Genomic DNA, 7,756 nt, shown 5'->3' on the forward strand with positions numbered 1-7,756 from the left:
GAGAGGTGAGAGGCTGAGATTGAGATTAGGGTTTTTTTTTACTTTATATACTATATAGAGTTGGCTAGGTCTTTTTGGGGTTGGGCCGAAATTTCGGTTCGGTTTCGGTTTTTCGGTTTTTTAATTTTTGAAACCGAAATCGAACCACTTAATTTCGGTTTCTTGACTTTGCAAACCGCACCGAACCACTTAAGGAAAAAAACCGAACCATATTTCTAATTCGGTTTGGTTTTCGGTTCGGTTTGGTTTTAAACCAAATTTGTTTCACCCCTAATCTTACGCCCAAAAATTACTTATCTCTCGCGCCCGGTCGGGCGGAAAATTATGTCCGTATACGTCAAATATCGCGCTCGGTCGGGCGGCATTCGCCTGATCGGGCGATCTAAATGCCCGATTTTCTTCTACTCTCGCGCCCGGTCGGGCGGCATACGCCCGATCGGGCGGAAAATTATGTCCGTATACGTCAAATCTCGCGCCCGGTCGGGCGGAATTCGCCCGGTCGCGCGAAGATTGTTTTTTCAACACTTGCTCTCGCGCCCGGTCGGGCGAGCTTCGCCTGGTCGGGCCCGAGGCTAATTTGATGAATTTTTTACTTTCTTCTTTTCTTCAATTTTTGGCTAACTCTTTTCCTTCAAACCTGTATAAAACTCATAAAACTCATTAAATTCCCTCTTCTCTCCTCTCATAAGAAAAAGAAAGAAATACTAGTCTAAAAATCATTAAAATACGAGTTGCCTCCCGCTAAGTGCTGGTTTATCTAGGTCCCGCACGACCTTCTTACCAAGTGCAAGAACTAGGAACCTTGGCCTAACGCTTGGTCGGGTGGTTTCTCACCCGGTCGAGCGGTGTGTAGGCCACGACGCGGCTTCCTGACATACCCTGTGGGACGCCAATTCACCTTACCTGGTGGATCCTCCTTGACTTGGATTGGGGGCTCTTCAATGCTACGCACTAAAAATCCCTCTTCGATCGAGGGTAGCTTCAAACTGTTACTGCATTTAGCACTTGCAACTCGATCTGGCGGAATACTCACCGTAGGCTCAATTTCCACAACTTGCTTGATTGATTCCACATTTTCGTCCTCAAAACCAAGACCGACACTGTAGAGGGATCTTTCTATCGCATCAACTTCTTTCTACCATTTGTCCATCTCATCTGAAAGGGATGCAACACAAGATACCGCCTCCAAGGGATCTTTTACAAGAGCTTGGGGCTTGTTAGAATAACTTTGAACCACATTAACACTAAAGCACTTCTCCTCTGTCATGGGGCTTTTAGGGGTATTATTAAGATTAAAAATAATTTTATCGTCCCCTACTGATAGAGTTTATTTGCCACTTCTTACATCTATAATTGCTCCTGCAGTGTTAAGGAATGGTCTGCCCAAAATGATTGGGGTTTGCATATTCTTAGACATATCAAGAACAACAAAATCAACAGGTATATAAATTTACCTACTCTAACAGGATCATCCTCTAAAACACCTAAGGGGTATTTGAAAGAACGATCGGCCATTTGTAGAGTAATATTAGTAGTTTTTAATTTACCCATATTTAACTTGGAACACACAGATAATGGCATAACACTAACGCTAGCGCCCAAATCACACAATGCATTATCAATCATTAGATTGCCAATATGACAAGGGATAGAAAAGCTACCCGGATCTTTTAATTTAGGTGGAGATTTATTTTGAAGTACGGCACTACACTCTGCAGTGAAAGCTACTGTCTCTACCTCACTAATAGACCTTTTTCTTGTCAATATTTTCTTCATAAATTTTTCATATGTAGGAATCTGTGTGATTAATTCAGTGAAGGGAACTATTACCTTTAGATCTTTTACCATCTCCAGAAACTTACCAAACTGCTTGTCCAAGTTTGTCTTCAAGTGACGATTGGGGAATGGAAGTTTGATAACAGTCTTTGTAGCATTATTGCTCTGATATGGAGTGGCCACCTTCCCTGGAGTCGTACCCTGCAATGTAGAATTAGATATATTAGTGCTATGCTTTAGCCCTGTAGGGCTAATGGCTACATTGTCAGGTTTAACGGAATCAAGATTAGCATTATGTATTAAAACAGGTTCATCATCTCTGGGCATAGGGGGCCCTTCATAGTTTGAACCACTCCGTAGATTAATTGCATAGGCTTGATCCGTAGGCCTGGTCGGCTGTACTGGCAGAGCTCCCTTTTGGCGGGCTTGTAGAGTAGCGGAAAGCTGCGCAATTTGATTATCAACAATTTTATTGTGTGCTAGAATAGAATCAATTTGTGCATCTCTACTCTCCATGTGCTTCTGCATATTATCCAGCATCGCTCTAATTTCTACCAAAGCGGGGTCGGAAGATGAGGAGGGTTGTTGTGGTTGGTTCTTCTGGCCAGCATTGGGATGGTAATATTTCTGCTGTTGTTGTTATGGCGCCTGTGGTTCTTGTGGTGGTGGATTTTGAACATTAGTACTCCGGTAGGAAAGGTACGAATGATTCCGGCACCTAGGATTGTAGGTGTTGGAGTATGGGTTATTCTGCATATAAGCTTGAAAGGCATTAACTTGCTCCACGGAACTCCTGCAATCTTGCTCCCAATGACCTAAAATTCCACAATTTTCACAGAAAGCCTCATTAGCATTATTATTAATTGCAGAAACATTAGCTACATTAGCAGTGCTAAGATTATCTAATTTCTGGCAGATAGAGGTTAATTGAGCTTGCAAAAAGGATACGGAGTCAACACTATGCTTCCCCTTGTTAGCAAAGCCTCTAGGATTTCCATATTGGGAATTATGTATCGCCATATCTTCAATAACCTAACCTGCATCATCAACATTAAGATTCATAAACCTCCCACTAGCTGCAGAATCTAAGATTATTCTAGATGAATTTCCAATGCCATTGTAAAAAGCTTGGATTAACTGCCATTGTGCCAAATTATGGTGGGGGCATTTTCTTTGTAGGTCCTTGAAACTCTCCAAGCCTCATATAAAGTTTCATCGGCTTCTTGGGCAAAGTTTTGAATTGCACTCCGTAGCACGGCTGTTCTCTCTGCGGGATAATACTTGTTATAAAAATTCAAAACAACAGTTTCCCAGTCAATTATACCAAGTGCAGTTCTATTTAAACCATTAAACCACAATTTGGCTTTTCCAGTTAAAGAGAAAGGAAAAAGAATCTCCCTGATTTGGTCTTGTGTGACCCCGACTTGCCTGATGGTATTACAATACTGACAATAGTCTGCAATGTGAAGGTTCGGGTCTTCACCCTTAGCCCCACTAAATTGCTTCTTCTCTATCATCGTTATAAATTGGGGTTTAATTTCAAATTGTACCCCATCAAGAGCCGGAGTGGGAGTGAGATGTGGAAAATCTGTAAGCTTTGGTTGTTAGTAATCTTTAAGCTTCTTTGGAGCCGTCATCTCTGATTCTGGATCTGATGATACCTCTGAATCACTAGAATCAGCTGGAGGATCTCGGTGATTATTATTATCACCAGAATTCGCTAGAATTTGCTTGTAGAAATTCTTCTATCTATGGAAGGATCGTTCGATCTCAGGATCGAATGGGATGTAACCTGATCTGGAACACATGGGCATAAACAAAAAAAAACTAAAAGCAAATATGACACCTGCCTCAAAGAACTAACGTTCTCTAAGACAAAAGGGAAATAACCTAGACTACAAAAATAATCAGAACTAAAAATAAAACCGTTTCCCCGGCAACGGCGCTAAATTTTGACAGGGTAAAGTTGTATCCCCTAATCAAAAGTAATTCCTAAATCCTCTAACTAATGTAGATAGGGAAGTAGGGTCGAATCCACAGAGAAACGAGTCTTTCTATTCCTAATTAATTAAAGTAATCTAAATTATAAGGTAACCAATATGTAAATTTGGATATGAAACTAAACTACGAGGATTAAGAAAAAGGAGAAAACAATGAATAAAAGGATCTAGGGCATAGGTTTACCAATAAATAATATTCCAGGGTAAACAATAATAATCAATCATCAATGCATACATTAATCAGATCATAAAGGGCTTTCGCTACGTATTACAATCACACAATTAATTTACCGGTATCAAATCTCATCTTTCGAATCTCGACTCAACCATTTATAAATTAACCTGCCTATTGAAACTAGACCTAAACATCAAATCTCATCCGTCGAATCTCGAATCAATATTGTTAAAATCATGCATAAAAGATTTGCGCAAATCTAGTCACAGAACATCAAATCAATCAATAGGAAATTAATCTAGCATTGACAATCAACAACAATAAATTACCACTTCATATTATTTATGGATCCCCATAAACCCTAGAAATAGAACTACTCACACATAATAAAATTTAAACTAATCAAAGTAATAAAACAAGACATGATCAAAGGAATAAAATAAATAACTAAGATTAAGAGAAGAAAAATCGTTACTGTAGGCGTCGTTCGAAGTGCGCCTACGTTAAAGCATGTTGTGAATATGCTTGGCACTCTTAGGAAGTAGGAATTGACATAATACGATTAGGGTCAAAGCAAAGTAGGGAGCCGCCAACAAGTTTTTAAGGAACTTGTAAACCGTTCACGGATCATAAAAGGCAACCACGAATAAGGGACAACGATAGGCAACAACGATTGACCCGTGAAGGTTACACCCCATTCATAATCCATGAGATTACTAACTCCATATGGTTCGGAACTGATATGTCCATTTTATATAGTATTTTACCCCCGTCCCTTGGTCATAATTAATAGTATTTTTGGCCCTTTAGGGCCACTTTTATTACTAATATGTGTTTTCTAGTGTTTTCGTAGTTTTGGTTAAGTTTTGCAGGGAATTGCACCTTTGGAACACTTTCCCGGGATTTTTATGAAGCGACTACGAGCATTGGAAGAACACGACCACTTTTGGAGCCCAAGGCCGGTTAGAGCCATCGAGCCGGTGATTAAGGGTTCGGTTATTTGGATCACGAGGCAATTGGACCATGTATTCGAGACCCGAGAGGAAATATGGATTGGGCCGAGAAATCTAGCCCAATCGAAGTCCAAGCCTTGAAGATGAAGACCGGGCCCGATCGGGCAAGCATACGCCCGATCGGGCGGCTGCGCGCATGAAGGCTATCAAGGAAAGGCGCGCCCGATCGGGTGAGCGTAGGCTCGATCGGGCGCGGCACTTTAGATTGGGCGTAGAAAAAAAGGCGGGCCCGATCGGGCGCCCCTTCGCCCGATCGGGCGCGTGTTTTTCCTAGTGTCTGATTAAGTTTAGTTAATTCTTGTTTTAGGAGAAGGATATATAAGTTTTGTACGGATTAATTACGGACCTTCTTTCTCTTAGACTTTCTCTCTCTACTTAGTATTTTTCTCTCTCTTAAATTCTCTCTAACTCTTGTTCTTAATTCCTTCATTAATTCCAGATTTAGTTTGGTACAATTTCTTCCCTTTTTAGTTTCAGCTATTTTAATTGTTTTCTTGTTCATGTTCTTATTTATTCATTTGTTTGGTTTAATTATGATTATGTGTGAGTAGTTTAATTTCTAGGGTTTATGGGGATCCATAATCAATATGAAGGGATAGTTTGTTGATATTGATTGTTGATATTGCATGGTAATTTCTTATTGAATTGTTTTAATTCTTTGCAATTAGATTATGAATCGAGCAAATGTAATTTGATTGTGAATGTTTAGCAATATTGAATTGATGAATCGAGCAGATGTTGATTTAATATTAAAGGCTATTTTTAATAGGAACTTAGGTCTAATAAATTGCGAGAGCCTGTTAGATCTATGTTGGTTAATAAATTGCGAGAGCCTGTTAATCATGTTATCTATGCATTGTTAATTATTAATTACTTCGTTCTATCCCGGAATATTAATTATTGGTGAACCTGTGACCCTAGGTTTCCTTATTATTGATTCTTTTCTCCCTAAACTTATTCATCGTAGTATAGAATTCTTACCCAAAAATATTGGTTACTTAGATAATTTAGAGTATAATAATTGATTAGAATTAAAAAGACCTGTTTCCCTGTGGAGTTCGACCCTACTTCCCTATCTACTGTAGTTAGTGATTTAGGTAATTATTTTTGATTAGGGGATACGACTTTACCCTGTCAAAATTTGGTGCCGTTGCCGGGGAAACGGTTTTATTTTTATTTTCTGATTATATTTTTGTAGTCTAGATTATCCCCCTTTTTGCCTCAGAGAACATTAGTTCTTTGAGGCAAATCTCATATTTGTCTCTAGTTCTTTGTTTATGCCTAGGTGTTCTAGATCAGGTGATATCCCTTTTGATCCTGAGATCGAGCGTTCTTTTCATAGGCAAAGGAGACTCTATAGACAAATTCTGGCGGGTTCTGAGGAGGACAACGATCGAAGAGATTCTCCCCCTGATTCTAGTGATACAGATATTCTTTCGGATTCAGAATCAGAGATGACGGCCCAGAAGAAACTCAGTGATTATTCGCAACCGAAGCTCGCAGACTTCCCGCACCTTACTCCTACTCCGGCTCTAGATGGAGTTCAATTTGAGATCAAGCCCCAATTTATCACTATGATAGAGAGGAAGCAGTTCAGCGGAGCTAAGGGTGAAGATCCTAATCTTCACATCGCAGATTTCTGCCAATATTGTAACACCATTAGACAAGCCGGGGTTACGCAGGACCAAATCAGGGAGATTTTCTTTCCCTTTTCATTATGTGGCAAAGCAAAATTATGGTTTAATGGTTTGAATAGAATTGCACTTGGTATTACTGACTGTGAAACTCTTGCTTTGAATTTCTATAATAAATATTATCCTGCAGAGAGAACAACGGTACTAAGAAGTGCTATTCAGAACTTCGCTCAAGAGGCCGACGAAACATTATATGAGGCTTGGGAGAGGTTCAAGGATCTACAGAGAGAGTGCCCCCACCACAATCTAGCACAATGGCAATTGATCCAAGCATTCTATAATGGACTTGGAAATTCTTCTAGATCAGTACTAGATTCGGCAGCTAGTGGGAGGTTTATGAATTTAAATGTGGATGATGCAGGACAGGTTATCGAAGACATGACAATACACAATTCCCAATATGGGAATCCGAGGTGGTTTGCAAATAAGGGAAAACACAATGTCGATTCCGTATCCTTTTTGCAAGCTCAATTAACATCTATTTGCCAAAAATTAGATAATCTTACTGCTGCTCCTAACTCTGTAGCTAATGTTTCTGCTGTAGCTAACCATGAAGTTTTTTGTGAAAATTGTGGAATTTTAGGTCATTGGGAGCAAGATTGTAGGAGCTCTATGGAACAAGTTAATGCCTTCCAAACCTATAGGCAAAATAACCCCTATTCCAATTCCTACAATGCCGGTTATAAAAACCATCCTTATCTTTCATACCGGAGTACCAATGTACAAAACCCTCCACCTCCACAACAACCACAACAGCAACCCCCACCACAGCAAAAATATTATCATCCTAATGCCGGCCAGAAAAGCCAAGCATCACCCTCATCATCTTCCGACCCTGCCATGACAGAAATTAGAGCGATGCTAGCTAATATGCAAAAGCACATGGAGAGTAGGGATGCGCAAATTGATTCTATTCTAGCCCATAATAAAATCATGGACAATCAAATTGCACAACTTTCATCTACCCTACAATCCCGTCAGCAGGGAGCTCTACCGTCACAACCTATCCATCCTACAGATCATGCTACTGCAATCACTCTAAGGAGTGGTTCACATTATGATGGACCTCCTATGCCACAGGAAGATGGACCAGTTCCT

The 7,756-nt window shown here is 40.0% G+C and overlaps 1 non-coding gene across 1 annotated transcript; it reads right to left on the reverse strand.

The window, feature by feature from the left end:
• Nucleotides 1-6,799: 6,799 nt before the first annotated feature.
• LOC145629784 (small nucleolar RNA R71) lies at nt 6,800-6,906 on the reverse strand. The gene has a single exon (XR_014111926.1). It is a non-coding gene; the product is annotated as a small nucleolar RNA R71 (small nucleolar RNA).
• Nucleotides 6,907-7,756: the final 850 nt, after the last annotated feature.

This window comes from Chenopodium album, chromosome 4 (assembly GCF_948465745.1).
Source record: "Chenopodium album chromosome 4, dcCheAlbu1.1, whole genome shotgun sequence".
NCBI classification, from domain to species: domain Eukaryota; kingdom Viridiplantae; phylum Streptophyta; class Magnoliopsida; order Caryophyllales; family Amaranthaceae; genus Chenopodium; species Chenopodium album.